The sequence below is a fragment of the Spinacia oleracea genome, chromosome 4, assembly GCF_020520425.1.
Source record: "Spinacia oleracea cultivar Varoflay chromosome 4, BTI_SOV_V1, whole genome shotgun sequence".
In the NCBI taxonomy this organism is placed as follows: domain Eukaryota; kingdom Viridiplantae; phylum Streptophyta; class Magnoliopsida; order Caryophyllales; family Amaranthaceae; genus Spinacia; species Spinacia oleracea.
The window spans coordinates 161,169,869-161,192,953 of NC_079490.1; the positions used below are offsets into that span (position 1 = coordinate 161,169,869).

The window sequence follows — 23,085 nt, forward strand, 5'->3', positions numbered from 1 at the left end:
GCAATTAGTTTTCTATTTATTCAATAGCAACCCTAAAACAAAACAAAAAAAATACACAGCCAGCCTGCACACAAGAGAAATAGCTTCATAAAATCAGACTGCATCCACCAAAGAAGCACAACATTAAAAACACAAGCAGAAGCAAAACATGGGCTGACTTGTGCACGTGTAGGTGATATTTTCTTCCCTTCAGATACATATCCCTCACATAGGCCTCTTCACCATTTGATATCTTTGGAGCCTTTGCAGCATCACTCTCAGAAATAGTATAGCACAACACCACAACCAATTCCAGCAATATCGAATACATTATTGACACTTTCGCATTGTATCAAAATGTATCCCATCATTCTACCACCATAATCATAAAAGGTTAACAGGTTTACCTTCTCAATTTCATAGTTTCATGAGTAGCCTCAGTACAAATGTGCAATACAATGAATTTGTCAACTATATGTAGAAAACCACAGCAGAATATACAAACACATCTGAATTTCATAAATTTTAGGCTGGAAACAAAAATTGGATACCACAATTGTAGTTCTAACTTAGTCAATATCACCACATTAATCTAATGATACAAAAATAATCACGTTTTAGCAGAAAATTACTTGAAAAAACAAATTAAATTCAACAAATGAACAATTAAAATTTGATAATTTCGGAAATCGAAAACAAAAGAGAGAACCTTGGAAAGGACACATTGTCGAAGAGATTGCAAAAGATGAAGGCATTTCTCCTGATCGTAATTAGAATCAACCACGCAATTGAGAAGATCCAATGCCTCTTTTCCACACACTGGTTTAGCTGCTTCCATTTTTTCAGATTGAAGAACAGCAAATTTGGGGGTTTAGCTGCTTCCATTTTTTCAGATTGAAGAACAGCGTTGATGCGGCTAGAAGAGGAAGCCTTCGTCGGTTGGGGGACACCAGCGGTGGCGCGACAAGTCGTTGGGTGTGTTCGACGGTGGGTGAACAGCAACAGAGAACGAGAAGGGGAAGGAGGAAGGAGGAAAGCGGGAAACGAAAAAAATGGAAACCTGAGATTTTAGGAAATCTTTTGTGCTGCTTATTTGTAAATGAGCCCGCACTTGAACTCAAGTGCTGCCAATTTTCTAAAATGAGCCCGCATTTGTGAAATTGTATTTTTTCTTTTTTTTAAATGATCTCAAGTGCTGCCAATTTTCTAAAATGTGCCCGCACTTGTGAAATTGTATTTTTTCTTTTTTTTAGTGATCTCAAGTGCTGCCAATTTACTAAATGAGCCGCACTTGATGGGAAGCACATGACGATTTTTCCTCTAGTGTATGGTCCAATTAGCCTAAGTCTGAGAGTTGCTTGGTCAAGTATTATAGGTTTACGCCACACCATTATTTTGAGTCTAGGCCACATCCTTGTATTCATACACGGGTTATAATCAGAAAAATTAATGAAAGTTAGAGTCTAAATCACAACTTCCAATTAAATCCCAGAGACTGGAGTCTGAAAAGAAAAAAAAAAAATTATTTTCGATGTAATTCTTTCGTTAAATTTCAATAAGGTAAAAATAACATTTTGAATCTACCCTATTTGCACATTTTAAGAAACGACTAAATACTCTTGCAAAGTAAGACAATTAAAAGGTCCACCCTAGGCCTATTAAAGTTAAAGGTCCACTATAGGCCTACCAAACGAGGCTCACTCAGTCTCGCCTCGTGACTCAAAAACCACAACCATCTACCTTTTATCCCAAGTTAAAAAAAATTTGAAGTATTTATGTTGGGGAGAAATCCCACGCAAAAGAAGAAAAATAGAAAGAGAAAAGAGCGAGCCATGAAATACTTAAAAAAGAAAGAGAAGAGGGAGAGCAAAAAGAGCGAGCCATGAAATACTTAGCCCGTACATCCCAAAGTGCGAAATTTACCCAAGTAAAACGATGGAAAAGAATTGAGTCAACCAACCCAAATCATAAAATTCTACGATGTCTACCCTTTCCAATCCTTATGTTCTTAGACGCCTTCGCTCTGGGGCCCCTGTTCAACCCATCCATGTTCTCATTGCCATAACCCAAAGAAACCATTACCTCGACCCTTGTTCTTGAACTTGTTATCAACTGCAAACCACGTACGGCCATTGACACGTACGTCATACCCATTATTTCCAAAACCTGCTCTTACATCACCATTAGCATAATGACCATATAACTTGTTTGAATACATCCTGTGATATACCCTTGAGCCGTCCCCATGCTATTCATTGGCCTTGGTTGATGTAATCCTCGTGCTTGCCTAATACCTATACAACTCATTCAACCCATCTTTCAAGCCGTCTTGAGTCACGAATAAAAAAAGAAGACAAATGAAAAGTATATTCTACACTTAACGCTTAACAAAAATAATAAAAAAAAAATACTTTGCAAAGCGCCTTTAAAGTTCGTCTAAAAAAGGGAAAAGAAGCATTTAGCGCACCAAAAAAAAAAAGATCCGCCCAGAAATAATTTTCAGCGCCCATAGCTGGGCGCCGAAATCTTTAGCGCCCCAGCCTGGGCGCTGAATCTCTTTGCTCGCCAAATTTTGTCCAGAAGTGCTCGTCATTTTATCCGCACATGCACGGAAAAATAACGAACACTTGAAGGGGTACAGCACGTATTCATATATACGTACCACCGAAAAATACATGTACTCAAAAAAAATATAAAACAAATTTTTGGCTTACGGCAAGGCAGCAGATTAAAGTAATAATAAACTTCACTTATTCTACCGTTTCAAATAATATGTTTCCACCTCCGACCGTACTTGTTTAAAATCGGCATTCTAAAAAACCTTTTTCTAGGCTAAGAACTACGCAAGACCTGATTCCAAATTAAATCTATTTAAGGCGGATAAGTAGGCAATCCATTATTCGGTCCAACCAATATTAAAGCCTATAGAAAAACAAGAATAAAAATAGAAGTCCCTTATTGAAATTTAACTACTTGCAATCCAAGTCATCAAGATGCCAAAATGAGCACACATCGAAAAATAATAAGGGCACGTACCCTTGCCAGAAGGAGCACTCACACTCCTAAGCACTTAGCCAAGACACGAAAAGATCGCTTTGCCTCAATCGAATGGGGGCTAGCGCAAGCGTCCATGACCTCTAAAGTACTCGACTTGACCCCCCCTAAAGCGAACTAACTCACTTAAAGACTTTCTTTCACCACTAGACATAGTCGTTCGCTTAAAGACCTTCTTTCACCACTAGACACAGTCATAATCGCCAACAAGTAGTAAAGGCAGTAAGCTTGCAATAAAGAGGATTGTTCTACGGCGTCGCCCCATCGTTCCTTCGAGCTCAGGGCACCCGTTCATGGTAACTCAAATGCTCGCGAATCCCCTTTTAAAAAAAAATCAGACATTGTCAATAGGACTTGGCACTTAACCAAGGCTCACTCTACTCAGACATATGACACGGGCATCTAAAATCAAAATCTGAAACATCATTAATGGGAAGACATAACTGCAACTGGGGGCTAAAAAATTGAAATGAAAGAGCTAGGGAAAGAACTAAGTATACCTTGACCTTTTGTGCAGACATACACCAAGTAAATCTAAGTCAATTTGAAAACGGTTTATATTCCCGCAATTCTGGAAAAGATGGCCTTAAAAGCCTAAGGCATATGCCAAACGGGCACAAGTATATCTTGACGCCTGCACCCTGGCTTCCAGCAAATCCTTAGACAGCATTTCAAAAGTAGTAACATTATTTTGATTCATTCATGTAATCCTGTACGAACCCTTCTATAAACCAACTTACTTAGGACACCTCGGACTGTACACAGTAGGATTCGGATTTTAAATAATTTCCAAATAATTTTCAAAGACTTCTTCGAACATAATAAAGAGTCGTTGGTTTAATCTAAGTATGCGTTTATCCCGATGTTGCAAGTGAGTCAAAAAGATTTCTAAATATTATTATGGGTAAAGAAAAGCACCTAACTTTTGGTCAAGGCACACTTCCACATGTTACTACCTTGTTCATGGCGATGTCGCATAATACGACATTTACAAGAGAAGTAGCAGGTCACTACTCGAACGTACCTCGCACTAAACGAGTCTGGTTCAAACTATTCATGATTCATGTCACCATGAATGCATAAACACGTATGCAAAGCTTTATAGCACCAAGCCAATCCCGTAGCTACAATTGGGGGCTTGAGAAAAACACTCTAAAAATGCTCGAAATGACGATTTTATCGCAAATTCTCGACGCTAATGCTATACATACATCACAGGGGCACAATCCTAAGCTTTAATCGTGTAAAACGAACCTTAGAATGGCTACAACCCCTCCCAAATTCTAAAGCACTACTTAGAATATATATAGTCACCCCACTAACAAGGGTAACTGAAAATCGCGAGTCACCAAAACTCCGATCAAACTACTGCACATAACGCTCGCCCTACAAGCACCTGTTACACAGTCTACTTCGTTCCAAAGCAAAAGCGAAAGAAAAAAAAAATCAAGGATAAGAACTGTCAAAATATACCTAGAAATCATTTTCAACGCCCAGAGCTGGGCGCCTATATCTTTAACGCCCCAGCCTGGGCGCTGAATCTTTCTGCTAGCCAAGTTTTGCCCAGATATAAAAAAAAAACACATGAATCCTCGCATCGAACGAAGTGATAAGCCGTGCAAACCCACGCGGAAGGTGCTACACTTGTTCGAGAACCTGAACGAGGCGTGATGAAAGTACTCCAATGCAAAAAATAATGATATCCCAACACCTGGAGAAATGTTCTAATACATGTTGTTAGGCCACACAAGCCTACGTCGCACCATAAGTTCAACCATCCCACGGTACAAGTCTAAAGAGAGAGAGTAAGGCATATTGCACTAACACGGCACGACCAAGAGCACGTGTAAAAGAGGCAAAGACTACTTATCGCCCAAATTCAAAATGCAAGCCACACGACTTCTACATTAGGGATTAAAGGTAGCAAAATATTACCTACCACGGAAGGGATAGCTCGCACCAACACGAGCGGAACCCCAAGGCATCTTTCTCAAAAGAACCTACAAAAATCGTACGCCAAAAGGAAGCATCCCAATGTGCATACTTGGGGGCTCCAAGCTACGAAACGACCATAGCAAAATAAAAATCTCGAAGAAAATGTTTGAACGATCGAAAGGGCACGATGCTTGAGCCCACCTCGTGAATGGGCCTGAACCCTACCAAAACTTCTAAGCAAACTATTCAAAATCAGTCATTGCTAAAAAAAAAATGGTTCAAGCAAACTGATTAATGGACCTTACACAACGACCATTCTATGAACGCTCGTTCGCACATACATATCATCATTCTAAGTATCGAACATTCACGAACGCGTTCAAAAGGAAAAATATACAACAACAAGAGCGGTCAAAGTCTTACGCCTCAAGGTATGTTCCTCGGGCCATATAGACTCGCCCAACTATCACAATAACTGTACGCCTTAAGAACAACAGTTCCTTAAAATAATTGCCCCAAAGCGACAAGCACCGTAGTCCACCAATCGGCTACGGCTTCTCAAGAAAATCACCACGTTCTAAAAACAAAGAAAAAATAAAAGAAAAGAGAATACATAGAACTTCCAAGTGAAATAAACGAATGAACAAAAGGCCAACTGTGTCATCAAAAGACCAGCCCAAACAACACTTTCAACGCCCCACCTGGGCGTGAATTATTTCAACGCCCAGGCCTGGGCGCCTAAAATGTACCCAGGCTCAAAAAAGGCCCTAACTTCTAGTGGGCCCTGCCATACTCATTCGACTTGAAAACTGCCGAAAGTCGCACCTCACGACTTTGTCAAAGTAGCACACCACTACAAAGATCGCTCGTACTTACGAGCATGATCCCAAACACGATCAAAGACATTACAAAATGCGTAGGAACCTCTTTGACAAAAAATGACCGTCAAGCACGAGTGCTTGGGGGCTCGAAAGAAAATATATATTTCAAAAGAAAGTGTGCAAAGTTAAAACGGTATTCCAGACTACACTGTCCGAAGTCCCGTGTTTGGATAACCTCAAAAAATAAAACCGGATTACGACCTCAAGACAAAGGTCGCCGTTGATACTTATACATAGTCCCCTAATCAAGGACCCAGGTAATGGCAAAATTGAGCCACAAAGACTAGCTCAAAACCATGAAAGAAGATGACCACAAGACAATGGTCCGTCTAAGCACGTTGTCAACCCACATTCAGGTTGCAACTAAATCCGAGCATCCCTCGAAAGAATTCGCTCCTGCAAGAATAAATGAAAAGAAATTCTCAAGAGAAATCACAAGAAAAAAAATGAAATAGGGACTTGTCCACCTCAATCAGGCAAGACCGCGGCACGCGAATCCCAAATCAAAAGGACGAATTCAGGTTCGCTCACCTCCAGCGAGCGGGGCGTCCACCCTTAGCGGACAAGGCTCGCCCACCTTCAGCGGGCGGGGTCTGCGTCACTAGCCGCGCAGGTCCTCAGTTTTCGAAAAATAAAGTCTTCAAATTCAAAATAGGCTCGCCATCTTCAGCCGACGGGGTCTACGTCATAAACCACGTAGGTCCTTATTTTCAAAAAGCGCAAACAAATTTCAAAATAGATTCGTCCACTTCTATCGGACGGGGTGTCCACCCTTAGCGGACAGGTTCGCCATCTTTAGCCGGCGGGGTCTACGTCACAAGCCGCGTAGGTCCTTATTTTCAAAAAAAAAAAGCAAACAAACTTCAAAACAGATTCGTCCACTTCTATCGGACGGGGTGTCCACCCTTAGCGGACAGGCTCGCCATCTTTAGCCGGCGGGGTCTACGCCACTAACCGCGCAGGTCCTTAGTCGCTGCAGCGATAACTTTTTCTGGTTTTCCCTTTTTCCAAAAATTAAAGGATCGGTTTTCCCTTTTTCCAAAAATTAAAGGATAGGTTTTCCCTTTTTCCAAAAATTAAAGGATCGGTTTTCCCTTTTTCCAAAAATTAAAGGATCGGTTTTCCCTTTATCCAAAAATTAAAGGATCGGTTTTCCCTTTTTCCAAAAATTAAAGGATTGGTTTTCCGTTTTTCCAAAAAAGAACGATGTGCTGGATTTTCCTTCGTTTTACGTCCCATAAAAACAAGGGGGTTTTTCTCGTTTAGCTAACCCTGAAAATGAGAATCTTTAAAAACATTTTTACCTCGTGGTTGGGCTTGGCCACGCCCAATTAAACTTTATAGCTTTGATTTTGAAAACATCTGTAGCTACTCCCAATGACAAAGTGAGGGAGTTTCTACACTTCTTTAGATCCTTCCAATGACAAAGTGAGGAAGTTTCTATACTATCCGTTGATAAATCCCAATGACACGTGAGGGATATGTCGACACTCCAAGTGATGACCCTTAAGTCAAATGTTATCACTCGGGGGCTCGTGAGACCCTCGCAAAAACAGGTCACCATGGCTTGTGTGGCGCACTCCGTCTAGTACTTTGACCATCGTCTTATTCCAAGACTCAATCAAAGTGGGGGCTAACTGTAGACACCTACTTTTGTCCCCATTCCCGAAAGGGAAGGTTCGATGGTGAAAACGTAAATCTCCACTTGACAACGTATCTCCTATAAAATAACGAATCTCAATTCCCCTTTTCATTTCACCCGAAACCTGCTATTTATGGAAACCTGCTAAAAATAGTAACTGCCGTAATGGGTAGTTGTTAAAAGTGGCAAGTCATAAAAGGTAGAAACCTGTCAGAATTTGGTGTTGCATTCCAACATAAATCCTAAATGAGATAGAAATTGCGAGAGAATCCTATTCCTAATATGATTCGAAAGTAAGAGTCACGTATTAATTAAATTCCTAACGAGCCTAGAGTTTGTAACGGGCCCAGATGCATCCCGTCACAAGGTTAATACGCACTAAAAGACTCAATTAAATCTCAAATACTCCGGATTCTAGGAATCCGAATCTGACTAAGAAAACAGCCCAGATCCTATTTTCAACGCCTGGTTCTGGGTGCCGAAATCTTCGGCGCCCAGGCCTGGGCGCTGAAAATACCAGGTACGTGATTTTTCCTAATTCCTCGTGGATTAGAGTTCTACAATTCTATCTTTCCACGAACTCTTTTCTATAAATAGGGCCTTAAGTTCGACGTGAAAAACACATAACACACAATTATATTCTGAGTATTGAATCTAAACCCCTAAGCCTAAGCCTCACGCTGCAAAACTGATCACGTGTTCTGTCGCAATCGATCCATAAATCGAACAGAACGTATCCCGTCCCATAATTTGAGATTCGTTAAATAAAAGGAGAAATAGCAAAGTCAAAGTGGTTAGTTTTCTGAGAACCGTGACGCACCTCTCAAGGGTGCGTCGTAATGTGTCCCTTTTCCATGGTTTAATTGCTTTCCTCGCCCTTTTATGAACTGTTAAACTAACTAAAATCTGATTGTTCGATCACGCTTAATAAATATGATATTTTTGGGAAATTGGATTATCATGCTAGGTCCCTTAAAACAATCTAAGTCAGATAATCGCGCTCGATCTAGTACTATATGTTGCATATTATTAAAATCAACTCAGATTAGCTTAATAGTTAACGCATGTCCCTTCAATTATTTATGCTGAGCTAGTAAGGATATCCTGCCTCTGGAGTTATCGAAGAGCGAGTACTCCTCTCGGTAGTTACAGTCCCCCGAACCCTCAATCTCTACCCTGCGGGTGTACGTTGAGCGATCCCCACCACCAGGGATCACAAGGGAACCTACGGCCGTCGTGGTCAAACATAATTGCACTCCCTTTATGTCACGATAACCGGGTTTTGTCAGTTTTTCTCATTGTTGTTAAAAACTGAATGGCGACTCCTATATTACTAGTCAATTGGGTGTAAACTCACAGGAAATCCAATTACACTTGATTTGACAAAAAGAAGCGTCACACCCACGAGGGACGAGGTCACGCATTAGCCTCGTGCTTTTTCGACCCCCTCACAGTGGCGACTCCACTGGGGATAGTGATGGAAATACTCGTGCTTGTAGGTAATCAAAATAGCCGAAGGGTGAAACGATCCTACCCCGCGTTTATTTCCCAATCAAGTTGGGACGACCTGAAAATCAGCATATTAATGTGAACGGACAGAACCGCATAACGAATCTTGGCTCCCTTGGTGTTTCATCTTGGGAGTTGGGACTAAGGATACCCATCGCCAACCGGGGGGTGCATACGCTTCGAATGTTGTCCACTCGGCGCTTTCGCTAGTAGTACACCCGTCCTAAACCCAATCGCTCGCCCATTAGGTCCCTCTCGCCTGCATGCCCCCTTGGCTTGCACTTGCGGGTTGGCCTCTTGAGCGAAATTCGTCTGCTGAAGACACTACCTCGACCGGGGCATGTGTTGGATCTACAATAGAAGGGGTACCAAGCTAGGCGCAAATAACTACCCATAGAAGCCTATCATAAACTACATGACATATTATTATTGCCTCATGATGGAATGTTAGTTATGTGTAGCGAAATATATGATTGTGTGTGACAAACTATCCTAGAAAAACCAACGACCTTAAAAATTGCCCAAACATTCATAAACCAATTTGCCAAACAGTTATACCGAAACACGTGTTCCGCAAACCCGAATGATCGCCACAAAAATGAGCGACGCTCGGGATGGCCTGTAACGAATCCCAGAAACGCTGCACAACGCGTAAAGGACGTTATTAGGCAAGCACGCAAAATCGAAGTCGCGTAAACAAAAGTAGACGCAAACAGAAAACGAGAACCAGCCACGGACGCATTTTCAACGCCCCTGGCTGGGCGCCAGAATTTCTCACGCCCGACTCTGGGCGCTGAAGTTGTTGTTTGGCCTTCTGGTCAGGCGCAGCAGCCTCGGTGCCCGCGAAAAAAAATACGTAGCAAAAAAAAAACTTTTCGAAAAAAATATTGCTGCGAGGGCGTAAGAAAAGCACTCGATTCTAAAAGCGACTCATAAAAAATAAATAACCCATTGTGTCGTCGTTAGGCCTCCTACGACGACAATGCTCGGCTCCGAAATCAAGCATGCTAATTAAATGACCTTGAATGTCACATGGGCAAAGTATACAAAAAATAACGTTCGAATAAAGTCTTCAAGAAAAAATAAATGTTCAAATAAATCCGAATCTAGACTAGGCTATGCCAAAGTACAATCTAAATCCTAAGTCTTAGTTGTCTTATCCATAGAATCGGTCCTAATGCTTGGTGTCGTTCCGCAAATAAAAAGGTTAAAACATATTGAGTCTCCCTTCCTAACATTTAAATCAATAAGCACCCATATGTAATTGTCATCCCTTGCTAAGAGTCTACGGCCTCAATACTCTCTCTCACCAATAAAAAGAATATGTTATGTATTTGCAAAATGGAAACAGTCAAATTCTGGAAATCATTCCCCCATAGTCGCACAACCCCCAAAGTGAACCTAAGGTGTCAATACCATTGGCAAGAAAAATTAATGGCCTCAAGGCGTATGATCACATTGGGTCACGACCATCATAGTCCTCTCGAGCCACTCGCTCCTTGAAATACTCCTAAGTACGGACTAAAAGATATTCCATGAATGCAACATGACAAACCATGAAAATACCCAAATCGGCATGCCATAAGGCTACCATTGGGGTAAAGCAATTTACACTAAGAGAGAAGCCGCACTAATGATTCTAGCCTTGCAAAAATAAAAATTCGATCTCCCCAATTAACTACCTTGCCAACATTAAGAAAAATGGCGCATGACAAATGAACACCCAAGGGTTAAAATCTGAAGTGTGAACCAACGAAAGTTATGGTCCAATTAGCCTAAGTCTGAGAGTTGCTTGGTCAAGTATTATAGGTTTACGCCACACCATTATTTTGAGTCTAGGCCACCTCCTTGTATTCATACACGGGTTATAATCAGAAAAATTAATGAAAGTTAGAGTCTAAATCACAACTTCCAATTAAATCCCAGAGACTGAAGTCTGAAAAGAAACAAAAAAAATTATTTTCGATGTAATTCTTTCGTTAAATTTCAATAAGGTAAAAATAACATTTTGAATCTACGCTATTTGCACATTTTAAGAAACGACTAAATACGCTTGCAAAGTAAGACAATTTAATGGTCCACCCTAGGCCTATTAAAGTTAAAGGTCCACTATAGGCCTACCAAACGAGGCTCACTCAGTCTCGCCTCGTGACTCAAAAACCACAACCATATACCTTTTAGCCCAAGTTAAAAAAATGTTGAAGTATTTATGTTGGGGAGAAATCCCACGCAAAAGAAGAAAAATAGAAAGAGAAAAGAGCGAGCCATGAAATACTTAAAAAAGAAAGAGAAGAGGGAGAGCGAAAAGAGCGAGCCATGAAATACTTAGCCCGTACCTCCCAAAGTGCGAAATTTACCCAAGTGAAACGAAGGAAAAGAATTGAGTCAACCAACCCAAATCATAAAATTCTACGATGTCTACCCTTTCCAATCCTATGTTCTTAGACGCCTTCGCTCTGGGGCCCCTGTTCAACCCATCCATGTTCTCATTGCCATAACCCAAAGAAACCATTACCTCGACCCTTGTTCTTGAACTTGTTATCAACTGCAAACCACGTACGGCCATTGACACGTACGTCATACCCATTATTTCCAAAACCTGCTCTTACATCACCATTAGCATAATGATCATATAACTTGTTTGAATACATCCTGTGATATACCCTTGAGCCGTCCCCATGCTATTCATTGGCCTTGGTTGATGTAATCCTCGTGCTTGACTAATACCTATACAACTCATTCAACCCATCTTTCAAGCCGTCTTGAGTCACGAATAAAAAAAGAAGACAAATGAAAAGTATATTCTACACTTAACGCTTAACAAAAATAATAAAAAAATACTTGGCAAAGCGCCTTTAAAGTTCGTCTAAAAAAGGGAAAAGAAGCATTTAGCGCACCAAAAAAAAAGATCCGCCCATAAATAATTTTCAGCGCCCACAGCTGGGCGCCGAAATCTTTAGCGCCCCAGCCTGAGCGCTGAATATCTCTGCTCGCCAAATTTTGTCCAGAAGTGCTCGTCATTTTATCCGCACATGCACGGAAAAATAACGAACACTTGAAGGGGTAAAACACGTATTCATATATACGTACCACCGAAAAATACATGTACTCAAAAAAATATAAAACAAATTTTTGGCTTACGGCAAGGCAGCAGATTAAAGTAATAATAAACTTCACTTATTCTACCGTTTCAAATAATATGTTTCCACCTCAGAACGTACTTGTTTAAAATCGGCATTCTAAAAAACCCTTTTCTAGGCTAAGAACTACGCAAGACCTGATTCCAAATTAAATCTATTTAAGGCGGATACGTAGGCAATCCATGATTTGGTCCAACCAATATTAAAGCCTATAGAAAAACAAGAATAAAAATAGAAGTCCCTTATTGAAATTTAATTACTTGTAATCCAAGTCATCAAGATGCCAAAATGAGCACACATCGAAAAATAATAAGGGCACGTACCCTTGCCAGAAGGAGCACTCACACTCCTAGGCACTTAGCCAAGACTCAAAAAGATCGCTTTGCCTCAATCGAATGGGGGCTAGCGCAAGCGTCCATGACCTCTAAAGTACTCGACTTGACCCTCCCTAAAGCGAACTAACGCACTTAAAGACTTTCTTTCACCACTAGACATAGTCGTTCGCTTAAAGACCTTCTTTCACCACTAGACACAGTCATAATCGCCAACAAGTAGTAAAGGCAGTAAGCTTGCAATAAAGAGGATTGTTCTACGGCGTCGCCCCATCGTTCCTTCGAGCTCAGGGCACCCGTTCATGGTAACTCAAATGCTCGCGAATCCCCTTTAAAAAAAAATCAGACATTGTTAATAGGACTTGGCACTTAACCAAGGCTCACTCTACTCAGACATATGACACGGGCATCTAAAATCGAAATCTGAAACATCATTAATGGGAAGACGTAACGTCAACTGGGGGCTAAAAAATTGAAATGAAAGATCTAGGGAAAGAACTAAGTATACCTTGACCTTTTGTGCAGACATACACCAAGTAAATCTAAGTCAATTTGAAAACGGTTTATATTCCCGCAATTCTGGAAAAGATGGCCTTAAAAGCCTAAGGCATATGCCAAACGGGCACAAGTATATCTTGACGCCTGCACCCTGGCTTCCAGCAAATCCTTAGACAGCATTCTAAAAATCGTAACAGTATTTTGATTCATTCATGTAATCCTGTACGAACCCTTCTATAAGTCAACTTACTAAGGCACCTCGGACTGTACACAGTAGGATTCGGATTTTAAATAATTTCCAAATAATTTTCAAAGACTTCTTCGAACATAATAAAGAGTCGTTGGTTTAATCTAAGTATGCGTTTATCCCGATGTTGCAAGTGAGTCAAAAAGATTTCTAAATATGATTATGGGTAAAGAAAAGCACCTAACTTTTGGTCAAGGCACACTTCCACATGTTACTACCTTGACCATGGCGATGTCGCATAATACGACATTTACAAGAGAAGTAGCAGGTCACTACTCGAACGTACCTCGCACTAAACGAGTCTGGTTCAAACTATTCATGATCCATGTCACCATGAATGCATAAAGACGTATGCAAAGCATTATAGCACCAAGCCAATCCCGTAGCTACAATTGGGGGCTTGAGAAAAACACTCTAAAAATGCTCGAAATGACGATTTTATCGCAAATTCGAGACGCGAATGCTATACATACATCACAGGGGCACAATCCTAAGCTTTAATCGTGTAAAACGAACCTTAGAATGGCTACAACCCCTCCCAAATTCTAAAGCACTACTTAGAATATATAAAGTCACCCCACTAACAAGGGTAACTGAAAATCGCGAGTCACCAAAACTCCGATCAAACTACTGCACATAACGCTCGCCCTACAAGCACCTGTTACACAGTCTACTTCGTTCCAAAGAAAAAGCGAAAGAAAAAAAAATCAAGGATAAGAACTGTCAAAATATACCCAGAAATCATTTTCAACGCCCAGAGCTGGGCGCCTATATCTTTAACACCCCAGCCTGGGCGCTGAATCTTTCTGCTAGCCAAGTTTTGCCCAGATATAAAAATAAAAAAAACACATATGAATCCTCGCATCGAACGAAGTGATAAGCCGTGCAAACCCACGCGGAAGGTGCTACACTTGTTCGAGCACCTAAACGAGGCGTGATGAAAGTACTCCAATGCAAAAAATAATGATATCCCAACACCTGGAGAAATGTTCTAATACATGTTGTTAGGCCACACAAGCCTACGTCGCACCATAAGTTCAACCATCCCACGGTACAAGTCTAAAGAGAGAGAGTAAGGCATATTGCACTAACACGGGCACGACCAAGAGCACGTGTAAAAGAGGCAAAGACTACTTATCGCCCAAATTCAAAATGCAAGCCACACGACTTCTACATTAGGGATTAAAGGTAGCAAAACATTACCTACCACGGAAGGGATAGCTAGCACCTACACGAGCGGAACCCCAAGGCATCTTTCTCAAAAGAACCTACAAAAATCGTACGCCAAAAGGAAGCATCCCAATGTGCATTCTTGGGGGCTCCAAGCTACAAAACGACCATAGCAAAATAAAAATCTCGAAGAAAATGTTTGAACGATCGAAAGGGCACGATGCTTGAGGCCACCTCGTGAATGGGCCTGAACCCTACCAAACCTTCTAAGCAAACTATTCAAAATCAGTCATTGTAAAAAAAAATGGTTCAAGCAAACTGATTAATGGACCTTACGCAACGACCATTCTATGAACGCTCGTTCTCACATACATATCATCATTCTAAGTATCGAACATTCACGAACGCGTTCAAAAGGAAAAATATACAACAACAAGAGCGGTCAAAGTCTTACGCCTCAAGGTATGTTCCTCGGGCCATATAGACTCGCCCAGCTATCACAATAACTGTACGCCTTAAGAACAACAGTTCCTTAAAATAATCGCCCCAAAGCGACAAGCACCGTAGTCCACCAATCGGCTACGGCTTCTCAAGAAAATCATCACGTTCTAAAAACAAAGAAAAAACAAAAGAAAAGAGAATACATAGAACTTCCAAGTGAAATAAACGAATGAACAAAAGGCCAACTGTGTCATCAAAAGACCAGCCCAAACAACACTTTCAACGCCCCACCTGGGCGCCGAAAATGTACCCAGGCTCAAAAAAGGCCCTAACTTCTAGTGGGCCCTGCCATACTCATTCGACTTGAAAACTGCGGAAAGTCGCACCTCACGACTTTGTCAAAGTAGCACACCACTACAAAGATCGCTCGCACTTACGAGCACGATCCCAAACACGATCAAAGACATTACAAAATGCGTAGGAACCTCTTTGACAAAAAATGACCGTCAAGCACGAGTGCTTGGGGGCTCGAAAGAAAATATATATTTCAAAAGAAAGTGTGCAAAGTTAAAATAGTATTCCAGACTACACTGTACGAAGTCCCGTGTTTGGATAACTTCAAAAAATAAAACCGGATTACGACCTCAAGACAAAGGTCGCCGTTGATACTTATACATAGTCCCCTAATCAAGGACCCAGGTAATGGCAAAATTGATCCACAAAGACTAGCTCAAAACCATGAAAGAATATGACCACAAGACAATGGTCCATCTAAGCACGTTGTCAACCCACATTCAGGTTGCAACTAAATCCGAGCATCCCTCGAAAGAATTCGCTCCTGCAAGAATAAATGAGAAGAAATTCTCAAGAGAAATCACAAGAAAAAAAATGAAATAGGGACTTGTCCACCTCAATCAGGCAAGACCGCGGCACGCAAATCCCAAATCAAAAGGACGAATTCAGGTTCGCTCACCTCCAGCGAGCGGGGCGTCCACCCTTAGCGGACAGGGCTCGCCCACCTTCAGCGGGCGGGGTCTGCGTCACTAGCCGCGCAGGTCCTCAGTTTTCGAAAAATAAAGTCTTCAAATTCAAAATAGGCTCGCCATCTTCAGCCGACGGGGTCTACGTCACAAACCACGTAGGTCCTTATTTTCAAAAAGCGCAAACAAATTTCAAAATAGATTCGTCCACTTCTATCGGACGGGGTGTCCACCCTTAGCGGACAGGTTCGCCATCTTTAGCCGGCGGGGTCTACGTCACAAGCCGCGCAGGTCCTTAGTCGCTGCAGCGATAACTTTTTCTGGTTTTCCCTTTTTCCAAAAATTAAAGGATCGGTTTTCCCCTTTTCCAAAAATTAAAGGATAGGTTTTCCCTTTTTCCAAAAATTAAAGGATCGGTTTTCCCTTTTTCCAAAAATTAAAGGATCGGTTTTCCCTTTTTCCAAAAATTAAAGGATTGGTTTTCCGTTTTTCCAAAAAAGAACGATGTGCTGGATTTTCCTTCGTTTTACGTCCCATAAAAACAAGGGGGTTTTTCTCGTTTAGCTAACCCTGAAAATGAGAATCTTTAAAAACATTTTTACCTCGTGGTTGGGCTTGGCCAGGCCCAATTACATTTTATAGCTATGATTTCGAAAAAATCTGTAGCTACTCCCAATGACAAAGTGAGGGAGTTTCTACACTTCTTTAGATCCTTCCAATGACAAAGTGAGGAAGTTTCTATACTATACGTTGACAAATCCCAATGACACGTGAGAGATATGTCGACACTCCAAGTGATGACCCTTAAGTCAAATGTTATCACTCGGAGGCTCATGAGACCCTCGCAAAAATAGGTCACCATGGCTTGTGTGGCGCACTCCATCTAGTACTTTGACCATCGTTTTATTCCAAGACTCAGTCAAAGTGGGGGCTAACTGTAGACACCTACTTTTGTCCCCATTCCCGAAAGGGAATGTTCGATGATGAAAACGTAAATCTCCACTTGACAACGCATCTCCTATAAAATAACGAATCTCAATTCCCCTTTTCATTTCACCCGAAACCTGCTATTTGTGGAAACCTGCGAAAAATAGTAACTGCCGTAATGGGTAGTTGTTAAAAGTGGCAAGTCATAAAAGGTAGAAACCTGTCAGAATTTGGTGTTGCATTCCAACATAAATCCTAAATGAGATAAAAATTGCGAGAGAATCCTATTCCTAATATGATTCGAAAGTAAGAGTCACGTATTAATTAAATTCCTAACTAGCCTAGAGTTTGTAATGGGCCCAGACGCATCCCGTCACAAGGTTAATACGCACTAAAAGACTCAATTAAATCTCAAATACTCCGGATTCTAGGAATCCGAATCTGACTAAGAAAACAGCCCAGATCCTATTTTCAACGCCTGGTTCTGGGTGCCGAAATCTTCGGCGCCCAGGCCTGGGCGCTGAAAATACCTGGTACGTGATTTTTCCTAATTCCTCGTGGATTAGAGTTCTACAATTCTATCTTTCCACGAACTCTTTTCTATAAATAGGGCCTTAAGTTCGACGTGAAAAACACACAACACACAATTATATTCTGAGTATTGAATCTAAACCCCTAAGCCTAAGCCTCACGCTGCAAAACTGATCACGCGTTCTGTCGCAATCGATCCATAAATCGAACAGAACGTATCCCGTCCCATAATTTGAGATTCGTTAAATAAAAGGAGAAATAGCAAAGTCAAAGTGGTTAGTTTTCTGAGAACCGTGACGCACCTCTCAAGGGTGCGTCGTAATGTGTCCCTTTTCCATGGTTTAATTGCTTTCCTCGCCCTTTTATGAACTGTTAAACTAACTAAAATCTGATTGTTCGATCACGCTTAATAAATATGATATTTTTGGGAAATTGGATTATCATGCTAGGTCCCTTAAAACAATCTAAGTCAGATAATCGCGCTCGATCTAGTACTATATGTTGCATATTATTAAAACCAACTCAGATTAGTTTAATAGTTAACGCATGTCCCTTCAATTATTTATGCTGAGCTAGTAAGGATATCCTGCATCTGGAGTTATCGAAGAGCGAGTACTCCTCTCGGTAGTTACAGTCCCCCGAACCCTCAATCTCTACCCTGCGGGTGTACGTTGAGCGATCCCCACCACCAGGGATCACAAGGGAACCTACGGCCGTCGTGGTCAAACATAATTGCACTCCCTTTATGTCACGATAACCGGGTTTTGTCAGTTTTTCTCATTGTCGTTAGAAACTGAATGGCGACTCCTATATTACTAGTCAATTGAGTGTAAACTCACAGGAAATCCAATTACACTTGATTTGACAAAAAGAAGCGTCACACCCACGAGGGACGAGGTTACGCATTAGCCTCGTGGTTTTTCGACCCCCTCACAATTACCATCTTTTAGTTTTTGATATGAATGTATAATCACATCAGTTACGGCTACATGTAATACAGAACAGACAAACATTTGTATTCACCAATATTTGGGTAAAAAATATTTACTAACATAATTCAAAAAAATTAATCTTCAGCTTAGGGCCGATTCTAATAAGTTCCAGAACTAAAATTTACACCCCCCTCCCTTAAATAATTATTATCACCACATATTAAGTTCCTGCATCAGTTATTGAATACTTATAGGGCCAGGGGGCTCAGTGTTAGAATCCAACCTTCCTTTACTTGTATTTCTCCTTTCTATTGCTTTCTAGGATCTTTCTAATAGTTTTCTAGGCTTTAGGAAGAATTATTATGTTACTGTAATTCCAGTGTTCACTGGGACAATTTAGCTAATTCAAAATAAACCTCTATGAGGGGTATGAACCAATACCTCTCATCAGAAGTTGCCTTTGCTTAATTCATGTGTTGTTGCTAGCCTTTATAGATATTGTGCTGTCGCATGCTTTTAAGCTTTCCAAGACCCATCAAAATCCCTTGCAAAACAGATACACTCTCGTCGTCGGTCCCGCTTGTGCCTGCTGTGCGCACACAAGCGCCCCGATCGACCCTCGACCCTCGCTCTTGTCGCCAATAGGCAAGAGTGCCCATTCTAAAGCAGACATCCGCTCGTGCCCCGAGCCTTGAGATTCACTTTCCGCACAAGGCTTGCGCCCTTGCCGTCCCATAGGCAAGAGCGCGCCGCACGGATCCGGTGTCAAAACACTCGGACCGTGACAGTTGGTATCAGAGCCAAGGTTCAAACCTAGGCATCGAGAGACCCAAGCAAGCAATTTGAGATGGAAACGATCGAAGAAAGACTAGCCTGGCTAGAAGGCAAGTCTGAGAGCTGGACCCGACTCGAGGAAATTGTGATTGGCCAAGCCAAAGAGATAGAAAGACTCGAGGGCGCGGTCGATGAGCTCATGCAAGAGAAAGAAGCGCTTCAGGAACAACTCAACTTTGTCCAGAAGCAAGCTGAAGATGCCCAAGACAAATGCGCGACACTGATGCGCGCTGCAAGGACTGACTCGAGTGGGGGTGGTGCGATGAAGATCAAACCTCCAAAACCTCGAGACTATAGTGGGGCTAGAGACTCGAAGGAAGTTGATAACTTCCTCTTCGACATGGAGCAGTATTTCAGAATTTTTCAACTGAGTGACAATCTAAAGGTGGATACCGCGACCATGCACTTGTCGGATGATGCGAAGCTGTGGTGGCGCACCAAGCACGCCGACATCGAAGAAGGGAAAATAAAGATAGACACCTGGGAGGAGTTCAAGAAGGAACTCAAAGATCAATTCTACCCCGAGAACACCGAGTTTGTTGCAAGAATGAAGCTACAGGAGATCCGCCACAAGGGCTCCATACGCGACTATGTGAAGGAATACTCGGCCTGCATGTTGGACATCCGAGACATGAATGAGAAAGATCGGTTGTTCAACTTTGTTCACGGGCTGCAAGAATGGGCGCAGCGCGAAGTATTGAGGGCGAAAGTGGACACGCTTTCGGCCGCTATGACTGCTGCAGAGCGATTGATGGACTACTCCGCGGGAAGGGGTCATCGCTCGGAAGAAGGAACAAGGGGGACGCCTACAAGCTCGGAGGGCCCGACTCCAAGCTCACCCAAGAGTGTGAGAAGTGACTCAAGGGTGTCGTCCAGCTCAGTCGGAGGATTCAAGAAAGGAAATGGGGGAGGAGATTCACAGAAATCCTGGTCATCACCTTCCGTATCAACAAAGGAATCCAAGATCAACACGCCCTCGGGAAACTTTAGTAGACTGAACTGTTTGCTATGTCGAGGCCCACACAAATGGTGGGAATGCAAACACAAAGGGGAGATCGACAACCTACAGAGGAAGTTGTCGGCCATGTCCGTGGAGGAAACCCCAAAAGAGACAGAAGAAGAAGCATGCCATGAGGACGAAGAACCCCGCAGAATGAGTTCCGTCTACATGATGTATGCAATGGGGAAAGAGGGCCCGAAGACAAGAGAGGAATCCACAAACATGATGTACGTGGACCTCGTGGTAATTGGGAGGAATGCTCGAGCCATGGTAGACACTGGCGCCTCTCACAACTTTGTGACCGAAACAGAAGCCCGAAGATTGGGGTTAGTGCTCAAGAAAGGAGGCGGTAGCATGAAATCCGTCAACTCCAAAGCCAAGCCGATTCTCGGTGTGGCAGAACAGGTGGAAGCAAAGTTGGGAGACTGGGAAGGAAAAATGAACTTCACTGCCGTCAACATGGACGACTTCAACCTTGTGCTTGGATTGGAGTTCCTCCGCACCAGCAAAGCAGTTGTAATGCCTCACTTGAATTCTTTGCTTGTAGCAGGTGGACAAACTTGTCTAGTTCGAAGTACAGGTACCCCCACAAAGACAAAAGAGAAGGGTCGATTCCTTTCGGCAATGCGAGTGATGGAGCCACTCAGAAAGGCGACATCTCAGATACCCCCTCGCATCAGAAACAAGAGACAAGATGCAAGCTCAAGCCAAACCGCTTCGAGCCAGAAACCAAAAACAAGGAAGACTTGGATTCACAAGACTCACCAGCCTATCGAGACACAACAAGATTCAAGAAGACTCCAGCAACCGCCATCAACCAACGGCGCAGAGAAGACTACAGAGTTTAGAATAGGAGCTTTTTCTTTCATCTTTTGTAACTCTCGTAAGTCGACGAGGGCGTCGACAGCTTAAGTGGGGGAGGATGTTAGAATCCAACCTTCCTTTACTTGTATTTCTCCTTTCTATTGCTTTCTAGGATCTTTCTAATAGTTTTCTAGGCTTTAGGAAGAATTATTATGTTACTGTAATTCCAGTGTTCACTGGGACAATTTAGCTAATTCAAAATAAACCTCTATGAGGGGTATGAACCAATACCTCTCATCAGAAGTTGCCTTTGCTTAATTCATGTGTTGTTGCTAGCCTTTATAGATATTGTGCTGTCGCATGCTTTTAAGCTTTCCAAGACCCATCAAAATCCCTTGCAAAACAGATACACTCTCGTCGTCGGTCCCGCTTGTGCCTGCTGTGCGCACACAAGCGCCCCGATCGACCCTCGACCCTCGCTCTTGTCGCCAATAGGCAAGAGTGCCCATTCTAAAGCAGACATCCGCTCGTGCCCCGAGCCTTGAGATTCACTTTCCGCACAAGGCTTGCGCCCTTGCCGTCCCATAGGCAAGAGCGCGCCGCACGGATCCGGTGTCAAAACACTCGGACCGTGACACTCAGGGCCACCCTACAGCATGCATTTTAAGTATTTTAAATTCAAGCGAGCGAGCTTCTGTTTTTACAAATTTTTATTCTCTTTATGTAAATGGAGAATAGTGAAGAGACATTATAGGACGATTGCATAGCTTTGATCTAACGTCAGTACCAATCATTTGATCATATATGTCATATAACTGCTTAGAAATAACATGAAACTTTTAAGACAAGCTAGAGAGTAAAGTTTCTTGTTAATAGATCCATCATTTCAAAAGAAAGTTGAAAGCTTACCAATTCATGTTGGAGTTGTTGTGTTTGTCGAACAGCTAAATCTCTTTCTTCTTTTACGCGCTGCAAAATCTGTTTCTGTCCAAGGGAGAGAAAGAGAGAGGAAGTAAGCAAAAGGAGACAAAAGTGAGGCTGGAAATGAGTTTGGTTCATAATAGTATTCTAGTTGTTGTTTTATCACGTGGTCCATACAGAAATGCAAGTCAGGGTAGCTATCTGAGATCATGCGCCCAGGAGAACAGCCTCCCATAAAGAAAAAGCAGCGGACCACCTATTTAATTCCATCTTAATAAAACTTATTTCATCCTCGTAAAGCTGTGAGCTATCTATTTCTGAAACTACTACTACTATGTGATTTTGTTGTATCCTTAATGAAAGCAGTGTACAAAAAATATTAAAGTTTCAACCATGTGTGTCCTTCAACAATAGCCACGCCAAAAAAAAACAAGGAACACTAACACGCTTTAAGATAGTAACTTACATCTTCAACACTTGAATTGCCCTGAGCCTGAAATGTAGAAAGAAAAAGATGATATATTATATAATTGCTATAAAAGAAAATTAAGAATATGTAAGCAATAAACAGCAGCTAAGAAAACTGGAGATACAGTGTGGAGCGACATCAGCACCACCATAAAAAGGGTCATCTTTGAAAGGAAGTCATAAAGGAGCATAGAAATAACAGTGCACTTTAATACGATGAACTCACATTTAAACCTTTTCGAGCTTAACTGTTGAAATGATAACAAATTAGCAAGACGTGACTAATGACCAAGACTCGATTATTAATATTTACAGGCTTACAGCAGTCTGACTCTTCAATACCAATAGTAAAGAAAAACCAAATTACGCATGTGATTCTCTTCAAAAATAGATATTACTTTAAAAGGTTCATCTTCTAAATTTCAAAATTTCACTCACAGGTTGTATTCAATTAAATTCAATCTAAGAACCTTGGGATGAGATCCTTTCATCATGATAACATTGCACTGAAGCATGGTAAATATTCCAAATATTCCAAAAGAGCAAGGAAACAAACCTTTATCCACTTTCAAGACCGGTCTTTGAAGAAGACATTGTAATATTCTCCACTGACAGAGCATTCTTGTAAGCTGGTTGCGGACATTCTTTTCCATCAGCAACAACGACCCTCTTATACGTGCTTATAGTTTTACCTTCACCAATCTCCTTGACTTGGCCAAGCAGTCACCACCAGACTCAGAGCAATATCTGATGTTGATCTCATTGTATGGCCTTCAGCATCATACAAACGATGAACCCAATTAAACCCAATTAAACCATAAAAAAAATCAGCAATCACAGCAACCAAAATCCTCAACAAA

The 23,085-nt window shown here is 41.8% G+C and overlaps 1 protein-coding gene across 5 annotated transcripts in view; it reads right to left on the minus strand.

Moving 5' to 3' along the window:
* LOC110778621 (uncharacterized) overlaps window positions 1-23,085 on the minus strand; it is a 29,293-nt gene that overhangs the window by 5,474 nt on the left and 734 nt on the right. For 2 of the 5 annotated variants that reach the window (XR_008932001.1, XM_056841397.1), the window contains exons 2-4: window positions 22,782-22,996; window positions 22,224-22,250; window positions 21,746-21,820 (exon numbers count right to left, since the gene is read on the minus strand). The gene's annotated coding sequence lies outside the window, so the exon portion shown is untranslated. Of the gene's footprint in view, window positions 1-688; window positions 3,017-12,782; window positions 12,802-21,745; window positions 21,821-22,223; window positions 22,251-22,781; window positions 22,997-23,085 lie in introns of those variants that run through there. The other 3 variants (XR_008932002.1, XM_056841398.1, XM_021983173.2) reach the window with 3 other exon arrangements.